At 42.2% G+C, this 25,010-nt stretch overlaps 1 protein-coding gene across 7 annotated transcripts in view; it reads left to right on the top strand.

Moving 5' to 3' along the window:
* Window positions 1-10,411: 10,411 nt before the first annotated feature.
* Scmh1 (Scm polycomb group protein homolog 1) overlaps window positions 10,412-25,010 on the top strand; it is a 155,055-nt gene continuing 140,456 nt past the window's right edge. For 6 of the 7 annotated variants that reach the window (XM_027399136.2, XM_035439656.1, XM_027399131.2 and 3 more), the window contains exon 1: window positions 10,412-10,580. The gene's annotated coding sequence lies outside the window, so the exon portion shown is untranslated. Of the gene's footprint in view, window positions 10,581-11,513; window positions 11,533-25,010 lie in introns of those variants that run through there. The other variant, XM_035439655.1, reaches the window with a different exon arrangement.

Genomic DNA, 25,010 nt, shown 5'->3' with positions numbered 1-25,010 from the left:
TGCTGTCATAGCTATTAACACATCTGCTTCCCTGACAAGGAGCATCATACTGCTTATTCTTTCTGTCCAGTTGTTTCTGAGATGTTTTCTTTCTCTTTTTTTTTTGCAGATTTTTTTTATTTGAATTAGAAACAAGATTGTTTTACATGACAATACCAGTTCCCTCTCTCCTGTCCTCCCCTACCACCACCACCCACAACTAAAGCCCTACCTATCACATATCCTTTCTGGTCCCCCTGGAGGGTGAGGCCTTCCATAGGGTGTCATCAGAGTGTATCGTATCCTTTGGGATAGAGCCTAGGCCCACACCCGTGTGTCTTGGCTCAGGGAGTATTCCTCTATGTGGAATGGGCTCCCAAAGTCCACACCTATGCTAGGGATAAGTACTGAACTTATTTTCAATTGGCAATGTCCCGTAGATTTCCCAGGTTTCCTCACTGAAACCCATGTTCCTGGGGTCTGGATCAGCCTCAGGCTGGTATCCCAGCTATCAGTCTGGGGACCAAGAGCTCCCCAATGTTCAGGTCAGCTGTTTCTGTGGGTTTCACCAGCCTGATCTGGATCCCTTTGCTCTTCACTCGTCCTTCTCTGCAATTGGATTCCAGTTAAGTTCAGTGATTAGTTGTGGGCGTCTGCTTCTACTTCCACCAGCTGCTGGATGAGGGCTATCGGGTGGCAGATAAGTCAGTTATCAGTCTCATTATCAAGGGAGGGCATTTAAGGTAGCCTCTCCTCTATTTCTTAGATTGTTAGCTGGTGTCATTGTAGATCTCCAGACATTTCCCTAGTGCCTGATTTCTCTGTAAACCTAAAATGTCTCCCTCTATTATGATATCTCCATTCTTGTTATCTTCAACTCTTCCCCGGACTCAACTTTTCTGCTCCCTCTTGTCCTCTGCATCCCTCCTCTTCTCCCCTTCTCATTCTCCTAGCTCCCTCCCCCCTCTTCCCATGCTCCCAATTTGCTCAGGAGATCTTGACCCTTTCCCCTTCTCCAGGGGACCATGTATGCCTCTCTTAGGGTCCTCCTTGTTTACTAGCTTCTCTGGCAGTGTGGATTACCTGGTAATTACACTGGTAATCCTTTACTCTATGTCTAAAATCCACATATGAGTGAGTACATACCATGTTTGTCTTTTGTGATTGGGTTACCTCGCTCAGAATGGTTTCTTCTAGTTCTATCCATTTTCCTGCAAATTTCAAGATTCCATTGTTTTTTTCTGCTGAGTAGTACTCCATTGTGTAAATATACCACATTTTCTCCATCCATTCTTGAGGGGCATTTAGGCTGCTTCCAGTTTCTGGCTATTACAAATAGTGCTGCTATGAACATCGTTGAACAGATGTCCTTGTTGTATGAATGTGCTTCTTTTGGGTATATGCCTAAGAATGGAATTGCTGGATCTTGTGGTAGATTGATTCCCATTTTCTTGAGGAGTTGCCATACTGATTTCCAAAGTGGCTGTACAAGTTGGCACTCCAACCAGCATGGAGGAGTGTTCCCCTTTTTGCACATCCTCCCCAGCATAAACTGTCATTGGTGGGTTTTTTTGTTTTTTTGTTTTTTATTTTAGCCATTCTGACAGGTGTAAGATGGTATCTCAGAGTTGTTTTGATTTGCATTTTCCCTGATGGCTAAGGATGTTGAACATTTTCTTATGTGCCTTTCAGCCATTTTAGATTCCTCTATTGAAAACTGTCTATTTAGTTCTGTACCCCACTTCTTAATTGGATTGTTTGGTGTTTTGGAGACTAACTTCTTGAGTTCTTTGTATAATTTGGAGATAAGCCCTCTGTCAGATGTGGAGTTAGTGAATATCTTTTCCCAGTCTGTGGGCTGCTGTTTTGTCTTATTTACTGTGTCCTTTGCCTTACAGAAGCTTCTCAGTTTCAGGAGGTCCCATTTATCAATTGTGCTCTCAGTGTCTATGCTACTGGTGTAATATTCAGGAAGCAGTCTCCTGTACCAATTAACAAGGGTATTTCCCACTTTGTCTTCTAATAGGTTCAGTGCTGCTGGATTTATGTTGAGGTCTTTGATCCATTTGGACTTAAGTTTTGCGCATGTCTATGAGATGTTTTCATATTAAGATATGTTATAGTTCAAGAGCAGGACTCTCTTCAGGCTCTGTAGGTCAGAAGGTCCAATGCAGCACAAAGGCTCCCACAGGAAGCCTAATTGAACTATGACAAAATTTTGTCACATGAGTTTCCTATGCTGTGACATTCTACTCCTCTCTCTCTCTCTCTCTCTCTCTCTCTCTCTCTCTCTCTGTCTCTCTCTGTCTCTCTCTCTCTCTCTCTCTCTCTCTCTCTCTCTCTCTCTCTCTCTCTCTTTCGAGACAGGGTTTCTTTGTGTAGCTTTGTAGACCGGGCAGGCTGGCCTGCCTCAAACTCACAGCAATCTGCCTGCCTCTGCCTCCCAAGTGCTGGGATTAAAGGCGTGTGTCAACACTGCCAGGCTTCTTCAGGTGTTTGTAGGTGTGTGGGTTAATTTCAGGGTTTTCAACTCTATTCCATTGGTCTACCTGTCTATTTCTGTGCCAATACCAAGCTGTTTTCAGGACTATAGCTCTGTAATAGAGCTTAAAGTTAGGGATGGTGATGCCTCCAGAAGTTCCTCTATTTTACAGGGTTGTTTTGGCTATCCAGGGTCTTTTGTTTCTCCATATAAAGTTGAGAATTGTTCTTTTAAGGTCAATGAAGAAATGTGTTGGGATTTTGATGGGGATTGCATTGAATCTGTAGATTGCTTTTGGCAAGATTGCCATTTTTACTATGTTGATCCTCCCTATCCAAGAGCATGGGAGATCTTTCCATTTTGGGGTATCTTCTTTCTTTAGAGAGTAATTTCTTTCTTTAGAGAGTCAAAATTCTTACGGTACAGGTCTTTCACTTTTTTGGTTAGTGTTACTCCAAGGTATTTTATGTTGTTTGTGGCAATTGTAAGGGGTGATGCTTCTCTGATTTCTTTCTCCATCAATGTGTCATCCGTATATAGTAGGGCTACAGATTTTTTTGAGTTAATCTTGTATCCTGCCACTTTGCTGAAGGTGTTTATCAGCTGTAGGAGCTCCCTGGTTGAGTTTTTCGGGTCACTTATGTAGACTATCATATCATCTGCAAATAGTGAGAGTTTGACTTCTTCCTTTCCGACTTGTATTCCCTTGATTTCCTTTTGTCTTATTGCTCTAGCTGGAACTTCAAGGACAATATTGAAGAGGCATGGAGAGAGTGGACAGCCTTGCCTTGTTCCTGATTTTAGAGGAATTGCATTGAGTTTCTCTCCATTTAATTTGATGTTGGCTGTTGGTTTGCTGTATATTGCTTTTATTATGTTGAGGTATGTTCCTGTTATCCCTGATTTCACCAGGACCTTTATCATGAAGGGATATTGGATTTTGTCAAAGGCTTTTTCGGCATCTAGTGAGATGATCATGTGATTTTCTAAAATCTTTAAAAAAAAAAAAAAGAAAGAAAATTGAAGCATAAAATAAGTGAATTGTCCCCAGGTCAGACCAGTAAGTGGTGGGCACACAAAGGAACCCTGAGCAGTGTGTTTGGAGCTCCCTTTCTCAGCCACTGTTTCAATGCGAAATGGCTTTTCCTGTACCCATTAGCACTCGCAGCTTGCCATGTGATGTTCTCTAAGGGCAATTCAATATGTTTTGTCTCATTCCTGGGTTACATGATTTATTTTGCCTACATACACAGTAAGTTTCTTAAAAGCATAATCAATGCTTAATCTAGCAGACCATTTGAATATATTTCTAAATGAATGGATATACAGTAGAAGACTAGTAAGGGAAAAATATGAGTGATCTGTAGCAAGATCAACCAGCAATTGTCCTTGGGCTAAATGTGACCCTTCCTATTTGTGTTTAGACAGAAACTAAAAATGGCTTGACATTTGAAACCTTATTATTTATTGTTGTGTATGGGGGAGGAAAAAGAAGAAACAGAGTAAGAGGAGAAGGAGGAGAGAGTGGGCACATACGTGCCATGGTGCACATGAGATCAGAGGTTAATTTTTAGGGAGTTAGTACTCTCCTTCCACTTTTTTTAAGGCCAAGTCTCTGCTACTGTTTCTATTGCTGTACCTGTTGCATACCCCTGGGCTAGCTGGCTTGAGCACCCTGCTCACTGTCCTGTCTCTGTCTTTTAGTGGGGTTGCTGGGATTACTGAGGTTATCAGCACATCAACATTTTACCTGGGTTTGGGGGCTTGAACTCAGGTTGTCTGACTTGCACAGCAAATGCTTTTAACTGTTTATCCATGTCCCCAGCTTTGGTTTTACATTCTGAATCATTGAAAGAAAAAGAAAATTTCCCTGGATATGACAGCACACACCTGTTAGCCCAGCACTTAGGAGGTGGAGACAGGAGGATTAGAAATTCAAGGGTGAAGCTCTATCAGCTTGGTATTGGCACAAAAATAGACAGGTAGACAAATGGAATAGAGTTGAAAACCCTGAAATTAACCCAAACACCTGATTTTTGACAAACAATCCAAATACATACGCTGGAACAAAGAGAACATCTTCAACAAATGGTGCTGACATAACTGGATGCAAACATGTAGAAGACTACAGATAGACCCAAGCCTTTCGCCCTGCACAAAACTTAAGTCAAAATGGATCAAAGACCTCAACATAAACCCAGCCACACTAAACCTACTAGAAGATAAAGTAGGAAATACCCTTGAATTAATCGGTACAGTAGACCGATTCCTGAACATAACACCAGTAGCACAGATACTGAGATCAACAATTAATAAATGGGACCTCCTGAAGCTGAGAAGCTTCTGTAAGGCAAAGGACACAGTAAATAAGACAAAACAGCAGTCCACAGACTGGGAAAAGATATTCACCAACCCTATATCTGACAGAAGGCTGAGCTCCAAAATATACAAAGAACTCAAGAAGCTATTCTCCAAAACACCAAACAATCCAATTAAAAAATGGGGTACAGAACTAAATAGACAATTCTCAATACAAGAATCTAAAATGGCTGAAAGACACATAAGAAAATGTTCAACATCCTTAGCCATCAGGGAAATGCCAATCAAAACAACTCTGAGGTACCACCTTACTCCTGTCCGAATGGCTAAAATCAAAAATACCAATGACAGTTTATGCTGGAGAGGATGCGGAGAAAGAGGAACACTCCTCCACTGCTGGTGGGAGTGCCAACTTGTACAGCCACTTTGGAAATCAGTATGGCGACTCCTCAAGAAAATGGGAATCAGTCTACCACAAGATCCAGCAATTCCACTCCTAGGCATATACCCAAAAGAAGCACATTCATACAACAAGGACATCTGTTCAACCATGTTCATAGCAGCATTATTTGTAATAGCCAGAAACTGGAAGCAGCCTAGATGCCCCTCAACTGAAGAATGGATAGAGAAAATGTGGTACATTTACACAATGGAGTACTACTCAGCAGAAAAAAAAAATGGAATCTTGAAATTTGCAGGAAAATGGATGGAACTCGAAGAAACCATTCTGAGCGAGGTAACCCAATCACAAAAGACAAACATGATATGTACTCATTCATATGTGGACCTGCTTTATGATACATAGTAGTGACCATGCTTTATCAGAGCTGTTTTTAATGATGCTCTGAATGGTTTCCTTCCAGATGATGATTGAGAAGCTAATTTAAAAAAAAAATGATGCCAGGCACCACAAGAGTAACAGAACTGTGCTGTTTTTCTGGGATTTTGTTTTTTACCTTTTTTTTTTTTTAAATGGAGAGTGCTGGATGTCTCTACAATTTTGTTCAAATGACTGCAGAACCTGGAAAAGCTGTTGCTGCTATTGATACATAACATACTGCCATTATTGGTCTTTTTATATAAATGTAAATATATATACACATATATAATTTGAATTTTTGGAAACTTTAGCTGTGCTGTCAACTTTGGAAAAAAAAATCCCAGTTTACTGTGTTGAGTTGGCATTGTACAAAAATTAACAGCCATATTGGTCTAGAAATTTTTAACTTAATTTTTTTCCATTTGTATAGGGGTAACGCACTGTATTAAATATGTAAGGTCTTTAAAAAAAAAAAGAACGGATTTTGAGAGCCCATCCCATGTGAAGGGATGCTTTCTTGACCTGGACACATGGAGAAGGGCCTAGGCCTGGCCCAGGATGATGTGGTAGACTTTGGGGAGCCCCTTTTGAGGGCCTTACCCTGCCTGGGGAGTAGAGGGGGGATGGCTAGGGGCAGGTGGGATGTTAGGGGGGAGGGGAGGGAGAGGGAGAAGAGATTGACATCTGAAGCAAGCTTGTTCCTAATTTGAACTAATAAAAGCAAAAAAGAAAAAAAGATTTTATTTATTATGTATACAACATTCTGCTTCCATGTATATCTGCACACCAGAAGAGGGAACCAGATCTCATAACGGATGGTTGTGAGCTACCATGTGGTTGCTGGGAATTGAACTCTGGACCTCTGGAAGAGCAGTCAGTGCTCTTAACCTCTGAGTCATCTCTCCAGCCCCGTGCTTCAATTTTCTTAACTATAAAATATAAATCACAACCCTGCTTAGTGCACAGGTTTGTTGTGAAAGGTCAGTACCCCATGAATGGGTGAAGACAGAACATGTGAAGCACCTAATGAGTCCCTGGCTCATAGTAAACACTGGAAATGCTTTGACACTCAAGATCATGGAGGACAGTGTGAAGGCAGTTTTAAATCGGGGGTTTAAGAGCCAGGGAAGACTCAGACACACAGAGATGGAGAGAAAGGCATTCTAAGATGGAGAGTATATGGGGAAGCCTAGACGAGACAAGGGACAAATTAGAAAACAAGTCAATCAAAGAGGAGGAGAGAAGGATAGTGGGTAATACATTTAGAAGGGAAGCCTATGGTTATACCAAGGAGAGCTTTGAATTCCAGGCTGAGAAGTTTGGATTGTGTCCCATTGCTAATGAGGTCTTATTAAGTTTTATGAACTAGGAGACATGCTGCCAGAATCTGGCAGCTGTGGGAGGCAAGTTGGAGAGAACACAGCCTGGAGTTGGGTTACAACCCCTATAGTTACTTTATTGGACCTGGATAAGGATAGGAAGTCATTTCAAAACCACCATTATGGTTTGGATCTTAAATGCCTCCTAAAAGTTAACATGTGGAAGGCTTGGTCCTCAATGAAGCAATGTTCAGAGGTGGGACTTTGGGAGGTGATTAGATCATGAAAGATCTAACCTCATGAATGGATAAGTCAATGAATAGATTCAAAAGTTAATGGGTCTGGGGATGAGGGTTTCGCTATAAAAGTGAGCTCTCTTATTGCTTCTTTACCACACACATAAAAGCAAATGGGTAGTGACTAGGGAGATGGCTTAGTGGGCAAAGTGCTTGCAAAGCATGAGGCACCCATGTAAAAGCTTGGCACAATGGCACACATCTCTATCCCCAACACCTTGTGGGTGAAGACAGGCAAGCCAGCCTAGCTAATCAGCGAGCTCTAGGTTCAATAATAAGATAGAAAGCAACAGAAAAAGACACTGGATCTCAACCTCTGGCCTCTATAAGTGCACACACAGGCATGTACACATACATATAAACACATACATGCATATAACACACACGTATATAAACACATACATGAATTTAACATACAGCAACCAGGTAAAGTAACAGTGCATGGAAACCTCTGAAATTGCAAGCCCCAATAAACCTTTGTTCCTCTGACTTCTCTCAGGTACTCTGTCACAGTGCCAGAAAACAGACTAACACAATGACCATAGTTCTACCCCTAGATGACTGGCAGCATGATGGTGCCATTACTTGAAGTGGTAAACAAAGATGAAGTCACCGCTTTACTTCTTAACCCATGAATCTGAAGGGCTCCGTTCAGAACTGTATACTAAAAGTGGAGCCTAGAACAAGCAAGTCTGAGCAGAGGGTCAATGATAAACATCAAATGCCTTGAGTTATTCCTTTCAACAACACTATGAGAAAGGCATCTAATAATCCCGCATTCTAAAGCGCTCTCTGCTCTTTGTTTTATTGTTTTGCTTTCAAGGCAGGGTCTTACTATGTAGCCAGGCTGAATTTGAACAGGTGATTTTCTGCCTCAAGCTCTCAAGTTTTGGGATTGCCACCACATTTGAAAGAGAAGGAAAAAGAAGCCAGGGATGGTAAGGTTAGCTCCAACCACTCTACTCAACTGCCACCCTGGCTAGCCTCAATACTTCACCTCATATACATAGCTCCTGAGACCCTTGTTCAGAGGCTATTCAATGAGATCCTGGCAAACTTGGATTACTTATGCCTTAGTTAAGGTTTCTATTGCTGTGATGAAAAGTGATTTCCAGAAGCAACTGGGGGAGGAAAGGGTTTTATTTTGCTTATACTTCAAGGTAACAAGCCCATTACTGAGGGAAGTTAGGTAAAGAACTCAAGTGAGGCAGAAACCTGGAGACAGGAACTGATGCAGAGGCCACAGAGGGATGCTGCCTACCTGGTTTACATTTCTGGTTTTCCTGGAGATCTGTATGTAGGCACATGCTGTGCTCCCAAGAAAGCATTATTAGGAAAAAGACACCTCAGTTCACTGACCCCTGAAAGGATCTCAGGGACACCCTGAGTCTCAAGATTACACATTACCATTGCTGTTCTTTTGCTGCAGCTACTTCGGGCAATGAAACACAAACCACTAAACTTCAACAAACCCACATGGAGTTTATTGGAAAAGGGAGTGAAGAGAGGGATAGGTGTTGGCCAACCGGGAACAAAGATGGAAGGGGGAAGGGAAGAGAAAAGAGGTAAAGAGACACACACACAGAGAGAGAGAGAGGGGGGAGGGAGAGAGGGAGGGAGGGAGGGAGGGGGAGAGAGAGAGAGAGAGAGAGAGAGAGAGAGAGAGAGAGAGAGAGAGGGAGGGAGGGAGGGAGGACAGGAGAGAAGAGAAGAGGGAGACAGGAAAAGTCCAGTCTGCCTCAGAGGAACAGCAGGAAAGAGAGGAGAGTGGGAAAGAGAAGAAAGCAGAAAGAAATGAGCAGGCAAAAAGACTGTTAAGTGGGCGGGATCTTTCTCTTAAAGGGTCCTGTGCACGTCCATGGAACCCTGGGCTGACCAGTGTACTGCCTCAGTGCATTCTGCCAGGTGACAGGGGCAGGCCAGCATAATGCCTGAATCCTTATAACCATGGACTTAAAAAAAAAAAAATCAATTCGAAGCTCTAATCCAGATGTGCAAGGAACTCCTATGTTTAGGCTTCCCTTCCCTCTCTAATTTATTAAAGTTAGCATCACCTCAGATTCCTGGAGCCTCTCATACCCCTGTGAGCCATCCCTGCCACATCTTGACACTTTTGCCCTCAGCCATCCCTTTCCCTGAGATGCATTCCCTTGCAGCTTCTTTAGGGGACAGCTTAAACGAGTTTGGGCTCAAGGGCCGCTTTCTTGGAACCCTCCAGTTCTAGTTTTATTTCCATCGCTGTGATAAAGACCAGGACCAAAAACAGCTCGGGGGAGGGGGCGGGGGCGGGCTTATTTGGCTTCCACTTCCACAGCACTGTCCATCATGAAGGGAAGTCAGGGCAGTGACCTGGAGACAGGAACTGAAGCAGGCCTCATGGAGGAACACTGCTTTACTGGCTTGCTTGCCATGGCACTCTTAGCCTGCTTGTCTTATACCACCTAGGACCACTGTCCAAGGGCGGCACCTCCCACATCAATCATTAATCAAGAAAACGCCCACAGATTCCCTCTACCGAGATATGTCTAGATTTGTTTCAAGTTGACAGCATACCCGCTAGCCCTGGCCCTCAGGCAGCAGCACAATCTTTGAAGCTGTGCGACCTTGGATGAGTAACTTCGCCTCTTTGAACTACAGTTTCCGCGCAGCTAAAACATCAAGTCCATGAATCGCAATGGTGGTGGTGGTGGTGGTGGGGGTGCAGGGTATCACCCAAAGACTGACCCGGGTCACCATGCCTGGCACACCATGGTTCAAAGCCCATTCCAGCGCAAAAGAGAAGGTCTGCTTTCGTTAGCGCTGTTGCACCCTCTGGGGCACACTCATTTTCTCCTCACGCCAACCTTTTCCCGCAGGTGCACTGGGAGACGGTACGAAGGAACTCTTGATAAGGTTACACTCCACCGTCGGCCAGCGGCCGGGTGGCGGCTGAGGGCCGACGGGATTCGAACCCGGGTCCCCAGAGGACGACGCTCGTCTGGGAGACCGAAGCAGTACAATGGGTCCGGGCGCCAAGGGCCAGCGAGCGCGAGGCGGGGAGGCGCGAGGCGCGAGCGGGGTCGCTCCTTCCCGCCGCCCGGCGCGCGCGAGCCCAACGGCCCCGGCGCGCGCCACCTCGCGGCAGGAGTCGCTGGCGGGCGGGGCTGCGCGGCTCTCGCCCCGCCCCTCGGCCGCCGCCGCCTCGGTGGAGCCCCCCCGCCCGCCGCCCGCCGCTCGCCGCGGCCGCCGCCTCATCCGCGCCGCTCTCCTGAGCCGCCGCCCGCCCCTGCCGGCGTCCTCGCTCGCTCCCTGCACGGCGGAAACATGGCGGCTGGAAGGGAGTGAGCCGCCCGCGCCCCCGCGCCCCGCGCCGCTGTCGCCCTCAGGTAAGAGCCTCGCAGCCGCCGCCGGCAGAGCCCGTGTGCCCTGAGGAGCCGCCTACGGCGACTGGCCAGAGTGAGCTCCCGCCCGGTGACCCCGCGGCCCTCGGGCGGCTGTGTCAACCCGGCCCGAGCCCCGGCGGCCTGCGCGACATCCGCTCGGGCCCAGTGTCCGGCATCGGCCTGACGCGCCGGGGTCGGCTGGGGGCGCGGCGCGCGAGTGCTGGCACAGGGCCCCTTCTGAGGGGACAGCGGGGCTGGGGCGGAACCGGGAGCCTGGGTCGGGCCCCGTGCGGAGCGGAGGCTGGCGGGACGCGTCGCGGGGAGAGAATCGCCCGGGTCCCGGCAGCGGAGGACCGAGGGTCGAGGGTGCAGAGAGAGGGTTTGGAGCTAGCTGTCTGCCTGCGTCTCGGGGCTGAGAGAACTCAATGTGCCACCTGCCTGTGCCGGGATCCTGGCCAGCACCTGGCAGCTACAGCAGGTTTCGAACGTCAGGCGGGGAACGGCGGACAGCCAGGGAGCACAGCAGGAAAAGGGGTTCCCAGGCAGATGGGTGAGCCCCTCAGCATCCCGAATGCGAAGAGAACAGTCATCCAGGTTCTTCCACTCTCCGCCTATTCGGAACGGAAGTATCTTTAAAAATCCCAAATAACACTCAATAATTTGGCGAACCCATTAGACGGCTCTCTGTCCTAATACCGTTCCAAGGTAACTTAGTCTGCTCCGGAATGGGTTTGGTTGTAAGCGGAAAGAAGCAGCTGTGTCCCGTCTTTCTGCTTCGTTTCCCCTATGGGCAGCTGTTAAGAGTGAAGATAGTAATCCAGTGCCCCCCCCCCCCCCGCCCAGTCTTGTTTTGGTTAACTCCCAATTCTTTTAGTCGTTTCATTTGCTCGGGTCTTTGATATGCTCCTTTGATGAGATCTAGTTCGCCCATATCGCCCTCAGAGAAGAGCTTACTGTGAGTAGAGAGAACAAACTCGATCATTTCTGAAGGAAGCTCTTTTGACCCTCACGGACTGACCTTCTTAAATACAAAGTACTCTCCCTTCCTCATTTCTGAGCTGTGTTGAACTTAAGGGGGTGGGGGTGAGGGAAAGCTGTCTAGTAGCATGTGTTCACCCAAGCTAAAAGAGATTCTCATCCTGTTTTGTGGTTTCTCTTCCTTTAAAAAATGTCTGTGAACACTTCATCAAGTGAGCTAATGTATATCAAGAGATTTTACAGTGTAATATATCATGCAAATAAAAAGCATGTTATTTTTGCCCTAAAAAGGCCCGAGACCTAGTTTGGTGCCAAACTGCAATTTAATATTTGCTTGGAGAGAGGACTGCCTTATTACAATGAACTGTGTGCTTTTTTTTTTCTGCCAACAGAAGGCCTCAACTTGCTATGAAAAACAGCACTTTTTGTTGCTCATTTTAAAACATTCCTTTTTTAAAAGTCACTTAGCCTTGGTGGCACATAGGGTTGAAATACTTTGAAAGGATCTTTTATCAATTTCTTAAACCCTTGCCTAAGCAGCCCTGCAAATGAGTAATTTCTTAAGCCCATTAGAGAAGTGATGGCCTTGTAGATAAAATGCTAAACTCTTGTGTCTGGGACCTTGTTCAAGCTCTAAGGGAGCACTGAGGCAAACACTGCCAGCAGTCAGAACTGTCTATCTTTGTTCTCTTGTCCTTGTTTCTTGAATTGGTTAGTGGTTTTAAAGTTTGTAGCAGAGATGTCAAAAATTTTAAAAACATTTATTTCTAACTGTGTGTGTGTGTGTGTGTGTGTGTGTGTGTGTGTGTGTGTGTGTGTTCGAGCATAGAAACTAGAGGTATCAGTGCCCTACTGCTGGAGTTGCAGGCAGTTGTCAGCTGACTGACAGGTGAGTGCTAGGAGCTGAGCTTGGTCCTCTGGAAGAGAGGTACATGATCTTAACCACAGTGCCATCTCTCCAGCCCCATGTATGTGTCAGATATTAATTTCTGGCATGTTTAAACAAATGCTGTTTCACTTTTCTGTAAACTGGTTAAAAAAAATGTGTGTAGCACCATTCTGTACAGGACTGCATAGATCAGAAAACACTGATGTGATCATTACAATGAAGTTTAAACTTGCTGTATTCTAGCCTTTATACTTATATACTACCATGTGTCAGGCATTGTGTTACGTGTGGTGCTAAGCAGGCTACCCAGAGATAAGAGACATTTCTAATCATTGTGGAGCCAGGTCAGTGTGGTGCTTACATAGGTTATCTCAGTTAACTATGAAGAGAATGCTTTGGTTGCCTGAAAGGGAGGGATCTTGGACTAGCCAGGCATTGAGGAAAGGCCTGGGGAGGGATGAGCCCAGGCTCCATGATAAGGAGGCCAAGAGGAGTAGAATATGCATAAGTACAGGAAAAGTGTGAGAAAAGGAGTGACCCACACAAAAGCCACAGCATTTTGTGACTGCCAGTAAAAGTTAAGATAAAACATACTAAATTAGAAGGCTTCTGCCAGGCAGAAGCAGGGTCATGGTGGACCATATATAAATATGGAGAATTTTTAACTTTAATTTTATTTGTTTTTAGATTTAGCAATTTCTTGAGTTAGATCAGGGAACAAATATAATGTGGAAGAAAAGAGGTTGTGGTCAGAAAGTGAAATATTGGTTTATTATTCATAATAGAGTTGTCTGATATGGAATATGAAGCTACTCTAGGTGACAACTAGGTGTCGGGGGGTTGTATAACTAAAATACAACAGAAGTGAAGGTCAGTGGAGTATGACAAGGAGCTGTGAGGCTAGTATATATTGAATGCATCATGTGTGGATAGCAGAGTGATTTAGGATGATGGGATGGGGAAAAGAGGAAAATTGTGACCCAGGTGCAATAAAGATAAAGGAATAATTGAGGCAGTAGATGACACACGAGGCAGTCGGGCAGAAAGTGGTATAGCCAGATGGCACAAACCTCAAAGGAGGAGTTTTTTTTTTTTTTTTTTAACACAGGAGTGGATAAGTAATGGTTTTTTACTTTTTCCTTCTTATAGACAAGGTTCTGATCTCTTCATTTTTATTCAGGACTCACATCAATTATTGTTTGCACCAAGAAGCCTTTTTTGAGTCTAGAAAGTAAGGGCAGATACCCTGTATTAAATCCTTTTTTCCCATATATAATGACAAAGGGTTTTTCTCAGATGATTGGTGAATAGGAAACAATTAGATAAAGCAGTGAGATTTACTCATGGTTTAGGGACAGTTTAGTAGAAAAAGCCCAGGCTTTGGATTTAGAAAAACCAGGATTCCTATCTAGGCTGTTTCTAGCCTTATGACTGCAAATACCCTGAGCTATAAAAAATAAACAAATAAATTCTTATTTTATAGAGTTTTACAATGTTTACATAAAAAATCGTCCCTAGAAAATCATTTGGCTCTTCATAGATGTGAAGTAAATGTTAATTTTCTTATTCCTACTTTTAGTGGGCTTATGTTCTGCATGCAGAAATAAAGCTTTCTTCATCCATACTTATTGGAATTATTAGAATACAATTTCTTTTACCTTAGGGGGATAAAGTAGTGTAGCAGTTCAGAGGAGAGAGCAGTCATTTTTTGGAAACATTTGGAAACAAGTTTAGTCTTCACATTCAAAATAAATTTTCTTTGGGCCCTGGAGATCAAATTTCAGTAGATTAAATAATAATTATGTCTAGCTACCAAGTATTTCAAATACAGAGTATTTTGTTTAAAATTATTAGCTTTGACACAAATTTGAGTATGATATCTAAGTCATAATGAGATATGTGACTATAGCGATGGACTTGGATTGTTCTATGAAAGCCCTGACACTATCAAGTTTGGAATTGCTTCTAGATATATTAGTGAGCAATAGGTTGTACATACTCTCTACCTACCTCAGTTTACTATGTGTTCATGTATAGACATTAATTCAGAAGTTTAGGTTTTTGTTTGAAGTAAATAAATTCCACATTTGAAAATAAGTTCTTATGTAGGCCAATTCCAGGTTAACAAAGTAACTAATGGTTTTGTTTTGGAGCTGTCGTTTAATCCTTGTAGTGACCCTGTTTGGTAGATAGGCTCAGTCAAACTCTGAACTTTATTGGCAAGATTCTCTTTCCCATTGTACTGATTTAGAGTTAAAACAAAGCTCAGATCTCCCAGTGTTCCTAAGTATAGAATCTTTCCATTAAATTCTGCATAGAGGCACGTTCTCAGTTACTTATATACTCAGCTTCTTTATAAAATGAGGGAAGGTGTAACTAAGGTTGAACTAAAAGAGTTTGTGTAAAGTTCTTGTCAGTCATTGGTCACTTAAGGCACTGAAGTGTTTGGTCCCTCTTTCCTCCTCTGTAATTGATACCTTGGTCAAAGCTTTAGTGCTAACTCTAGCTATCAGGGACTTTCTAGAGTTAATTGCTCTGATAACTTCATGGTCGGATCAATCCAGCCACTCTTGGTTTCCCAGCCTTTTAGTCATTTGTCATCTTTGGTATTCTTAGTCTCATCTGGCCTGACTACTTCTTCCTCTCTCTCCTAAGCCATATTCTCTTCTTCTCAAACATTTTTACATGTTCTCCTAAACTCATGTTTCCTGTATTGTTGACCATTTCACTGATGGTAGTGTGTGTGCACCCCTGGAGTCCTGGTGGGGGTATTAATTATTCTGTAACCCTTTTAAATACAACTCTTTTTCCTACAACCATCTCAGTGGGAGAGTTTAGGATACCTAATTTTTCTGTTACCACAATTTCCAGAGAATATCCTTTCTTTCTTGTTAAAATGCCCTGGTTAGATCTTTATCATTTCAGGCCCTGGCACACACTGTCTCTTACCATCTCCGTTTCTTTCCTCATTCCCACTGACTTCTGTGTTCATATAGATTATTTTTCCTCTTAAACACTGGCTTCTTCAACTCAAGAGATTATCTCTATACGTAATCCATTTCCCTGTGTTACCTCATATCACCTAGAGCTGGCCCACCTCTAAAATGATAAATGAAGGTGTGCTGCTTTCTGTAGAATTTCTCCTTTACCTGGCCTTTGGTTATTCTCACTAGATCTGTTCCGTGATCTTTTTAGTCCCTTCCCTTTCCAGTTCAGTTTTCTTTCATATACTTTTTATTCACTCTCTTGCCATTACCCTCTAGTACCATGCTCCATTTTTTTTTTTTTTGCCCCTGTCTGACTGAAGTCATAAACCTTTTTGACGCAAATTAACCTCTTCCATTGCCTTCATCAGTTTTACTGAACCTGAGACAAACCACACTATTACATGGATTGTTGCCATTGGGCCTTTGCTACATACTTATTTCTTTGTCTTATAATCTGTGATGTCATGTGTAAAAAATACTCTCTTTTCAGGCTCCCATCTCCTTAATTCTTCTTAATCTCAACCCATGGCCAACTGCTTAAAAAGGGTATTTGTCTCAGATCCTTCTAACAAAGTTGCTTTAAACTATAAATCTGTGTTTTCCTGTATCTTCTGTTTAAGTTAAATCTCTGAGCCCTGTCTTTTATAATCCTTAACCTCTTTCTCTTCTCTCTTCTGACTACACACACACACACACAAATCTTATCAATGAAATAAATCTTGTAAATTGCTTACCCATTATATAAACTTAAGTTGTATGTAGTGAGTATATAAACTTTCTTACCCTCTTTATTACATTTTATTTTAGGTGTGTGTGTGTGTGTGTGTGTGTGTGTGTGTGTGTGTGTGTGTACGCACCTGAAGGTCAGATGTCCTGGGATTTGAACTCAGGTCATCAGGTTTGCCAGCAAGCCCCTTTACATGCTGAGCCATCTTGAAGGCCCTCCACCTTTATGTTTTCACCATTCCTTAACTTAGTAAGGTTCAGTTTCCTTATCTGGAAATGAGGATACTAGAGTACTTATTAGGTGCTATAGCATTTCAAGATTTCTGTAAGTTTTAATTTTTTTCATAATCTGTATGTGTTTGGTACCGTGTCTGGTACATTGTATAACTGTCATAAATTACATTCATGTATATATTAGCTGTTGCTGCTTATATCAATTTCTCATGTATTCATAAGATAATAGTCTTCTTACTTCAAAAGTAAAAGAAACAGATTTAAAGGTTTAGGAATTTATCCCAGTCACCACAGTTAAGTGGCAGAGACTCTGGAACTGCTGTACTCAAGGTCATCAGTTTCCTCCTTGGTGCTGAAGTAGGCAAAGGTATTAAAAGCAGTACATTCCAGCCTTGGCAGCATCTTACTTTCATGATTATCCCCTTTCTTAAAACATTTTCTTTTCCTCTTGGGTTTCAGTGCCCTTCGGTGTTTGGGTGAGAACTTTTCTCCCTTTGCCTGCCCCCCACCACATTTTCCTAACAAGCAACTGCTCGCTTGGTTTCCAAGCACACCTGCATACACAGGACTCAAACTCTTGTGCAGTCCTGCTGTTTCTTCTGAGTGTTAGTTAGCCTATGTTTAGCTACCCATATGTACTTCACAAACAGCTGCCAGCCATATCTCCCTGAGTCAGTAAGCCACCTTATTTTCAGCATTTGTTACAATAGTTCTGGCAAATTAATATCTACCTCTGAGCAGTTAGTGTACAGTTCTGCCTAGGAGTTACAGGGGTTCTGTAGATCATGGTAGGAAGGAAGAAGGTGGGGAAGGACAGATGATTATAGCTGCAGAATATTAACGGATGTTGTATGCATCTTTTTTACATTTGAATTGTGTACTAATCCTGTCAATGGGATGCCAGACATTGTTAACAGCATTTTCTGAGAAAGCACTGAGTGTAGATGGAGGAAATGATGTGCCTAATTTTGAACAACTAGGAAGTGTCAGAATGACTCCTCAAAACCAAATCTTACTACACTCTATACTTTGTCCAGAGAGACTCATTGCCTCTTTTGACCTTTCTAAAAATTTGGTATGTACTATTGAGCCTCATGGTGGTTCTCGTGGAAGTCATCATGAATTAATTTTCTTAATTTTTGATGCTATAAAGGCTGCTGCATTATTTTTTACCCTCTGTGTTTGTTTATAAATATTATTCTTTTTGTTTGTTTGTTTGTTTTTGAGACAGGGTTTCTCTGTGGCTTTGGAGGCTGTCCTGGAACTAGCTCTTGTGGACCAGGCTGGTCTCTAACTCACAGAGATCTGCCTGCCTCTGCCTCCTGAGTGCTGGGATTAAAGGCGTGTGCCACCACCGCCTGGCTTTATTCATTTTTAAAAATGAAAGCATATACACATATTTTCATTTTGTCCACAATGGTTTTTGCTGCTTGGCTTATTATAAGCACATTCTCTGGTGCTTTCTTAGACTGTTTCATTAGAGTTGCTTTGTACCATGCTTATTGTTCTGGCTACTTTTATGTCAGCTTGACACAACCTAGAGAAAGTCATTTGGGAAGAGGGAACCTCAGTTGAGAAAATGCCCCCACCAGATTGACCTGTGAGCATTGATGTGGGAGGGCCCAACTGACTATGGGCAGTGCCACCCCTGGGTAGGTGGTCCTGAGTGGTATAAGAGAACAGGGTAAGCAAACCATAGTGAGCAAGCCAACAAGCATCATATCTCCATGGCCTCCGTCAGTTCCTGCCTTCAGGTCCCAGCCCTGACTTACTTTGATACTGGCCTGTAATAAGGAAGTGTAGGATGAAATAAACCCTAACCTCCCCAAGTTGCTTTTATTACAGCAGTAGAAACCCTAAGACACTTACATAAACATTTTCTCTGGAGCATTCTAACATGGTGGAAATAAGACTACTTTAACTATTGTGTCCTGTTAAGTATGATAGAAAACAGAAGAGCCAATATATCCATTCTTGAACAAATAATTTAGAAGTTTAGACTTCTAATTCTCAGTGAAATCCTGTCCAAAAAAAAAAAAAAATCAGGCACCTCCCCTCATATTAAGGCTGGATGAGGCAACCTGGCAGGAGAAAAATGTGGAACTAAAAAAATTCAGTAACTAAAAACCTTAAAAGATAAGTTTGATAACTGATTAGATACAACTGGAGAGGGTTGTAAGGAACTGGAAGATGAGTCAGGAGAAAATATCCAGACTGAAGAACAAAATTAAATAGAGTGTAAATAAGCCAGGCAAGGTGGTGCACAACTTTAATCCCAGCACTTGGGAGGCAGAGGCAGATGGATCTCTGTGAGTTCAAGACCAGCCTACTCTAAATAGCAAGCTCTAGGACAACCAGGGCTACATAGAGAGATCTTGTCTCAAAAAACAAACAAAAAAATAGCTCAAATATCTTTCAATAAAAGAATGAAAATGTTGACACTTTACCTAATATAATTACATATAATTCAAATGAATGAACTTGAGAAATCTCATAAAAATTTAAGTATAGAATAAATTTCAGAAGCCGGGCGCACGCCTTTAATCACAGCACTCAGGAGGCAGAGGCAGGTGGATCTCTGTGAGTTCTAGACCAGCCTGGTCTACAAGAGCTAGTTCCAGGACAGCCTCCAAAGCCACAGAGAAACCCTGTCTCAAAAAACCAAAAAAAAAAAGAATAAATTTCAGAAAATAATATATATTATAGCTTAAGTTGTATTTCAACTGCATAGTAAATATATGTATCTATTCATTATATTTTAAAAATCTGATCTTACCATTTGTATTTTAAGCAACAATATACAACCCTTTTTATGAGTGTAGCACAGGAAGAGGATAGCAGAAGTATAAAAAGATATAATTAAATTGAATCATATAAATTTCTGGTTTTGTAGGTCTGAAGTAGCCTAATACAGGTTGTTTTAAATGACCTAAACTCTGAGTCTAGCACAACAATTGCATTGGTTGCAAAACATTCAAATTGCAATGAGAACACCAAGGTGAGAACAGCAATGTGCTAAGATAGAAAAGGAAGAGGACCTTTGGAGTAGTGAGAGGCTCCAAAGCATATGAGGCTTCATAGCATATGAACCCTGAGAAAGAGATAATGAAAAGACAGCTCTTCAGATAGGAAGAGGTAAAGACCCCTTTGAATGGAATAACGGAGGCCAAAGAAATGCCTTGGAGGAAGGATTAAGAGGAACAGGTCATATATAACATCACTCATCTATATAGTACTGAACAGCTGTATAGAACATAATCTGCCCAAGGTCACAAGATTGGCTAATGATAAAACTAAGATTTGAACTTTGGCAACCTGGGACCAAAGTCTATGCATGTAGTCAATAAGCTTATAAGCAAAATTGGTAGGAAATGGTGTTTTGAATGTCAAGGGAGCAACAGTAAGTTAAAAAAAGAATAGTTATCAGTGTGAAAACCCAACGTGGTCAAAACAGAAATATTAAATAGACAGCATTGACTTAAAAAAAAAAAAGCCATGTGCTTTAAGTACAGGACACCAAGATGATAGAGTTAAGCTCTCTCAGAATACTGACTATTCAACCTACCAGTTCTCTGTATTGGTGCTCATAATTCAATTTAATTGAGAAGATGATTGAGTCAGATATTATTCAAAAGAGATCTCTATATTTAAAGTGTTTGGTGGGTCAACATGAAGAAAGGAATTTTTATCCTTTGTAGTGTAAAATCATAGTTTCTCTTAGCTAACAGAATTGATATTGACAATTTTGTTTGCTCTGTCTGTACCTTCTGATTTTTAACAGAAATAGAACTTACCCTATTTTTAGTAGATTTCAAGACAAAGTAAGGGGTTTCTAGATACTTTCCAGCATTTCAGCCTCACAGAGGAGAGGATGGAAGAGAACTTAGAAGCAGAGTTTAACAATCTGGAAATTGGGTTCTGGGGAGATGATTCAGTGATTAAGAGTGTGTATTGCTCTTACAGAAGACCTGAATTCCCAGAATCTACATTGGATCGATAACAGTCTCCTATAACTCCAGCTCCTGGAGGATTCAATGCCTCTGGCTTCTGAGGGCACCTGTACTCCTGTACTGGTGTGCACTGCCCGCCCCCATATACCCATTAAAAAAAAAAAAAAACTCAACAATTTGGAAATTGTTGTATGGCTTGTTAGAAAGTCCCTCTTCAATCCTAGTCTTCCATTTGCTGGATCTGTGATTTAGGCAAGGACATCGAGATGCTGATATCTAAGATCTCTTCTAACTCATGTTCTGGAACTGTTAAATCAGTTGTTCAAAGAAAAGAATAGCTTGGCAAGGGCATGAGAACTAGAATCTGGTTCTATTGACTCTTGGCCCAAAATTTGATAAATGAGTCATCAGGTATTTGATTGGCTGTTGAAAAACAACAACAAAAAGACCCAGAGAGAGACTCAGATATTCAGCCACAATCAAGAAATGTATGGGTAGAACCCAGTTTCAAACACAAGCTAGCCTGACTTAACCCCATTGCCTTTTCCATTTACCATGTCCACTACTCCCAGCAGTGTTCTATAATTTTAGGACTTTATCAGTCCATTTATGAGAATTAGCACATGCATGTTTATTGAACATGTATTATTCCATCAATCAGTATAGGCAAGCTAGAATCCTGATGCTTTAGTTTGGGTCTTAAATGCCCCCTGCCAAAAGACTTGGTCCCCTGATTGTTGCTTTTGGAAGCTGCTGGAACCTTTAAAATACAGGCCATATTGGAGGTCTTTGGGCTATTCAAAAGGAATAATGGGACCTCAGTGTGTTCTTCCACTTTTTTCCTGCTTCCTGCCATGAAGTGGACATCTTTGTGCTGCCACCATGCTGATCTGCCTTGCCACAGGCCCAGATGGACAGGGCCAATTGAATATGGGTTGAAGTCTCTAGAATTGAGCCAAAATAAGTATTTTCCTCTTCATTAGTAGGTTGCCTAAGGTTTTGTTAGAATGATAGAAAATTGATTAACATCTAAATAGAAGAATGAAATACTTCAGTGAATCAATCAAGATTCTCTGTGTTTGTGTGTTGGTCCCCTGCAGGGCGGTATGCATGTGGTATGCATGTATGCATGCCAGAGGAAAACTGCAGAAATACTGTCTACCTTATTTCTGAAACAGGGTCTTTCAGTGGTGGGGAGCTCACCTGTTAGGCTAGGCTGGGTGGTCAGCTGACTGGCAAACCTGTGGATCTTCTTGTCTTTGCCTTCCAGTGCTGAGGTTATAAGTTCACATTAACCATGTCTAGCTTTTTTAAAAATGTGGGTTCTGGGGATTAGAACTTGCTTCATGATAAGCACTGCACCAACTGAGTCATTTACTCAGCTTGAGGATGATTTTGAATTTGAGAAAATGTTTGATTTATTCATCTTTTGAAAGAATCAGTGCTCATGTTTTAATAAATTCCAACATTTCTGTACCCTTTCAGCCTCCAGTCTGCATCCACTTCCCCATCTCAACCAGTTATGTTCAAACTGTTTTCCTGATGATACAAAGGAAGATTAGATGTTTTCTTCCTGTGGTGACTTTGTTACCAGTTTGTTGACTGGGGTCCTTTTGCTCTAGTAGGATAGAAATAGTGGATAGGCAAAGCAAAGCTGGAGAGCTAGTTTTTGGCAACTTTGGTTTCTCTTGGCATTTGGCAGCAGAGGACATGACAGTAGACAGGTGGAGAAGCAGCAGACACTACCTTCCAGTGTCATTACTTTCCTGCAGGCTTCCTTCGGGAACATAGCCCTTTAGCTCTATAGTGTTCCAGCTCCTGCGTAGGCTTAGGAAGTTGAGAGCCCTTAGCCCTTAGCAGCCATCAGTGTTAGAGATCCTGGCCTGGGGTGTCTGAGACCTCTGGCTTGTTCCTAAGGGCTTGTCAGTTCAAGAGCTCTTCAAGTGACTAGGGGATCTGTAGCTTCTCTACCCTGGTTCCTTATAACCTTCTTTGTTTGTTTGTTTGTTTGTTTGTCAGCCTCAAGTCTGTCCTATTTCTACCATGCCATTCTGGTTTCTGCCCTAGATGGCCTCTTGAATTTTCAGCTCCCTCTTTTTACTATGACCCCTTTCCCAGTTGCTACTGTTCAGGAGGTGACTACCACTGCTTTTCTGCTGCTGTTATTGCTATTGCTGTTTCTACTGCACTTGGAAGCTAGTCTTGTGGTCCTATCTATACAGATCTCCTGCTTTTGCCTCTCAGAGTCCTGACGGTGCCTCTGTGGCTGCCTTTCTGCTGCCTTACTGTTACTGCTGTTGAACTTTCTCTGTTGCTTCTTTCTTTCCGTTACTAGCTCAGTCCCCACTAATAAAAGTAGACAAGAAAAGACCACCCAAGAAATTTATAATTGCACCTAATTTTTGCAATGGCAGAGGAGTTGTCTCCCAGCCAATTTACCAAGTAACCAAACTCCTTGCTCATACTACCAGAGAACTGGTGTTTGCACCAATCATAGCAAACCTGGCATTCAGATAAAGGTTTGGGTACACCAATTGCAACACTGTCTTTTCAGCACCTGTCACAGCAGTCCCATCAAGAAAAATGCTCCCTCTTCTGCTTTTGTTGGAAATGGTTACAGGGTCATCTGGAGTTCACTGAGGCTTATAATAGCAAAAGGACAGATACAAACTGAAATAGTCCTGGCTAAGGCTGCACCTTCAGGAGCCAGAGCAATCAGCTGCAGTCTTTAGGTAGTTTTTTTTTTTTTTTTTTTTTTTTTTTTCTTCAAAGTATCCATGGAGTGTTGGAAACAGCTAATGTTCTTTAAGAGTAGTCTGGCTTTTTGAGCCCTTTTCAGCAGCCAGGGAAGCAAGGAGAGTTTAATTTCAGGGTCACCTTGCACCATCCCTTAATATCTTTGTTCATTTGCAGCAAAGTGAGCAATAGTGATGCTTACAATAAGATCTTTTTTTAAGAAAATAATTTTTATGTGTATGGGTTTTTGCCTGAGTGATTCACATGTGTGTTTGATGCTGGCAGATGCCAGAAGGCTTTGGATTACCTAGAACTAGAGTTGCCGACCATTTTAACCTGCCATATGGGTGCTGGGAATTGAATTCTGGTCCTCTGGAAAAGCAAACAATATTCTTAACCACTAAACCATCTCTCTAGTACCTGCAATAAAATCTTAAAGAACTTACCAACACTAATAGTGACTTTAGCAGATATTTTTATGTATATACCTGTTCATGTGTATATATTAGAAGGTGTGTGCATGTTTATAGGCCAGAGATTAATTTGTGTGTGTTCTTCAGCTGGCCTTCCACCTTATTTTTTGAGACAATCTCTTACTGAGCCCAAAATTAACAGATTTGTCTAGACTGGCCTGAGTTACACTTCCTTTGTTTTTCCTAACACATTCTTTTTGTTCCAAGATAACATCCAAGTGATTACAGTGCATTTAGTTGTTACATCTTCTTAAGCAAGGATTCTCCCCTCTCCACCTTCCCAGTACTGGCATTACAGGTACAATATGCCAAGTGCAGGTCAATAACATTCAGACAAATGTAAAAAATTCTTACCATATAATATTGCTTCTTAATTGAAAACACAGTGCCATTATTTGGCATGATTATGAATATGTCCCCACATTGACTTTGTGAACAAGAATGATCTCATATATAGATGTTTTTTTTAAAAGATTTTATTCATTTATTATGTATACAACATTCTGCTTCCGTGTATATCTGCACCCCAGAAGAGGGCACCAGATCTCATAACAGATGGTTGTGAGCCACCATGTGGTTGCTGCGAATTGAACTCAGGACCTCTGGAAGAGCAGCCAGTGCTCTTAACTTCTGAGCCATCTCTCCAGCCCTAGATGTGGTTTTTTTATGTGAGTTGTTTGTGTGGTGCTTTAAAAAAGGTGTTAATACTTACTACCTTTGTATATCACTGTCAGTTGATGAGTTATGACTTTGGCCATATGAGAAGTATGGGATAAACTTAGAAGTCCTATAATTACTTTTAAAAATAAAACCTTTTCAGGGACTAGGGAGATGGCTCAGTAGGTAAAATGCTTGCTGTTTAATCATGAGGACCTGAGTTCAGATCCACAGCACCCATAGGAAAAGTTGGACATGGTAGTGCACACCTATAATACCAGTTCTGGGAGGTAGAGACAGGACAGTCAGCCAGTATAGCCCAACCAGTGATCCTGAGGTTCAGAGAGAGACCCTGTGTGAAAAAGTAAAGTGGAAAGTGATAAAGTAAGATTTTTGACATCTACCTTTGGCCTGTACACATACCGGTACACACATCCTAATTCACATGTGCACACACATGCATGTACCACACACCTAAGCACACACAAACACATCAAAGAATAAAGCTCTTTGAGAAATCTCAAAAGAGTTTGTAGTTCTACTAAAGTATTTTCATTATCAGTTAGGATTATGTAATGAAATCCATTTGTAGAAATCTCTCAGGGTATATTCTGTAAATATTTAATGACCTCAGAGTCCTCTTACTATAGAAAACTATTGCTAAACAAATATCTATAGTTATAAATTATCTTGTTTCTTTCTTGTTCAAGAACACATTCACCAAATCCTCCAACTCTGAATGCCAGATTTTCATCACACCTGCAGCTGACTTAAAGCAGTTTTAGTCCATGACAAAGCAAGTA

Source organism: Cricetulus griseus, chromosome 2, assembly GCF_003668045.3.
Source record: "Cricetulus griseus strain 17A/GY chromosome 2, alternate assembly CriGri-PICRH-1.0, whole genome shotgun sequence".
In the NCBI taxonomy this organism is placed as follows: domain Eukaryota; kingdom Metazoa; phylum Chordata; class Mammalia; order Rodentia; family Cricetidae; genus Cricetulus; species Cricetulus griseus.
The sequence above is the reverse complement of the archived record's forward strand: the minus strand, read 5'-3'. Positions and strand labels throughout refer to the sequence as shown.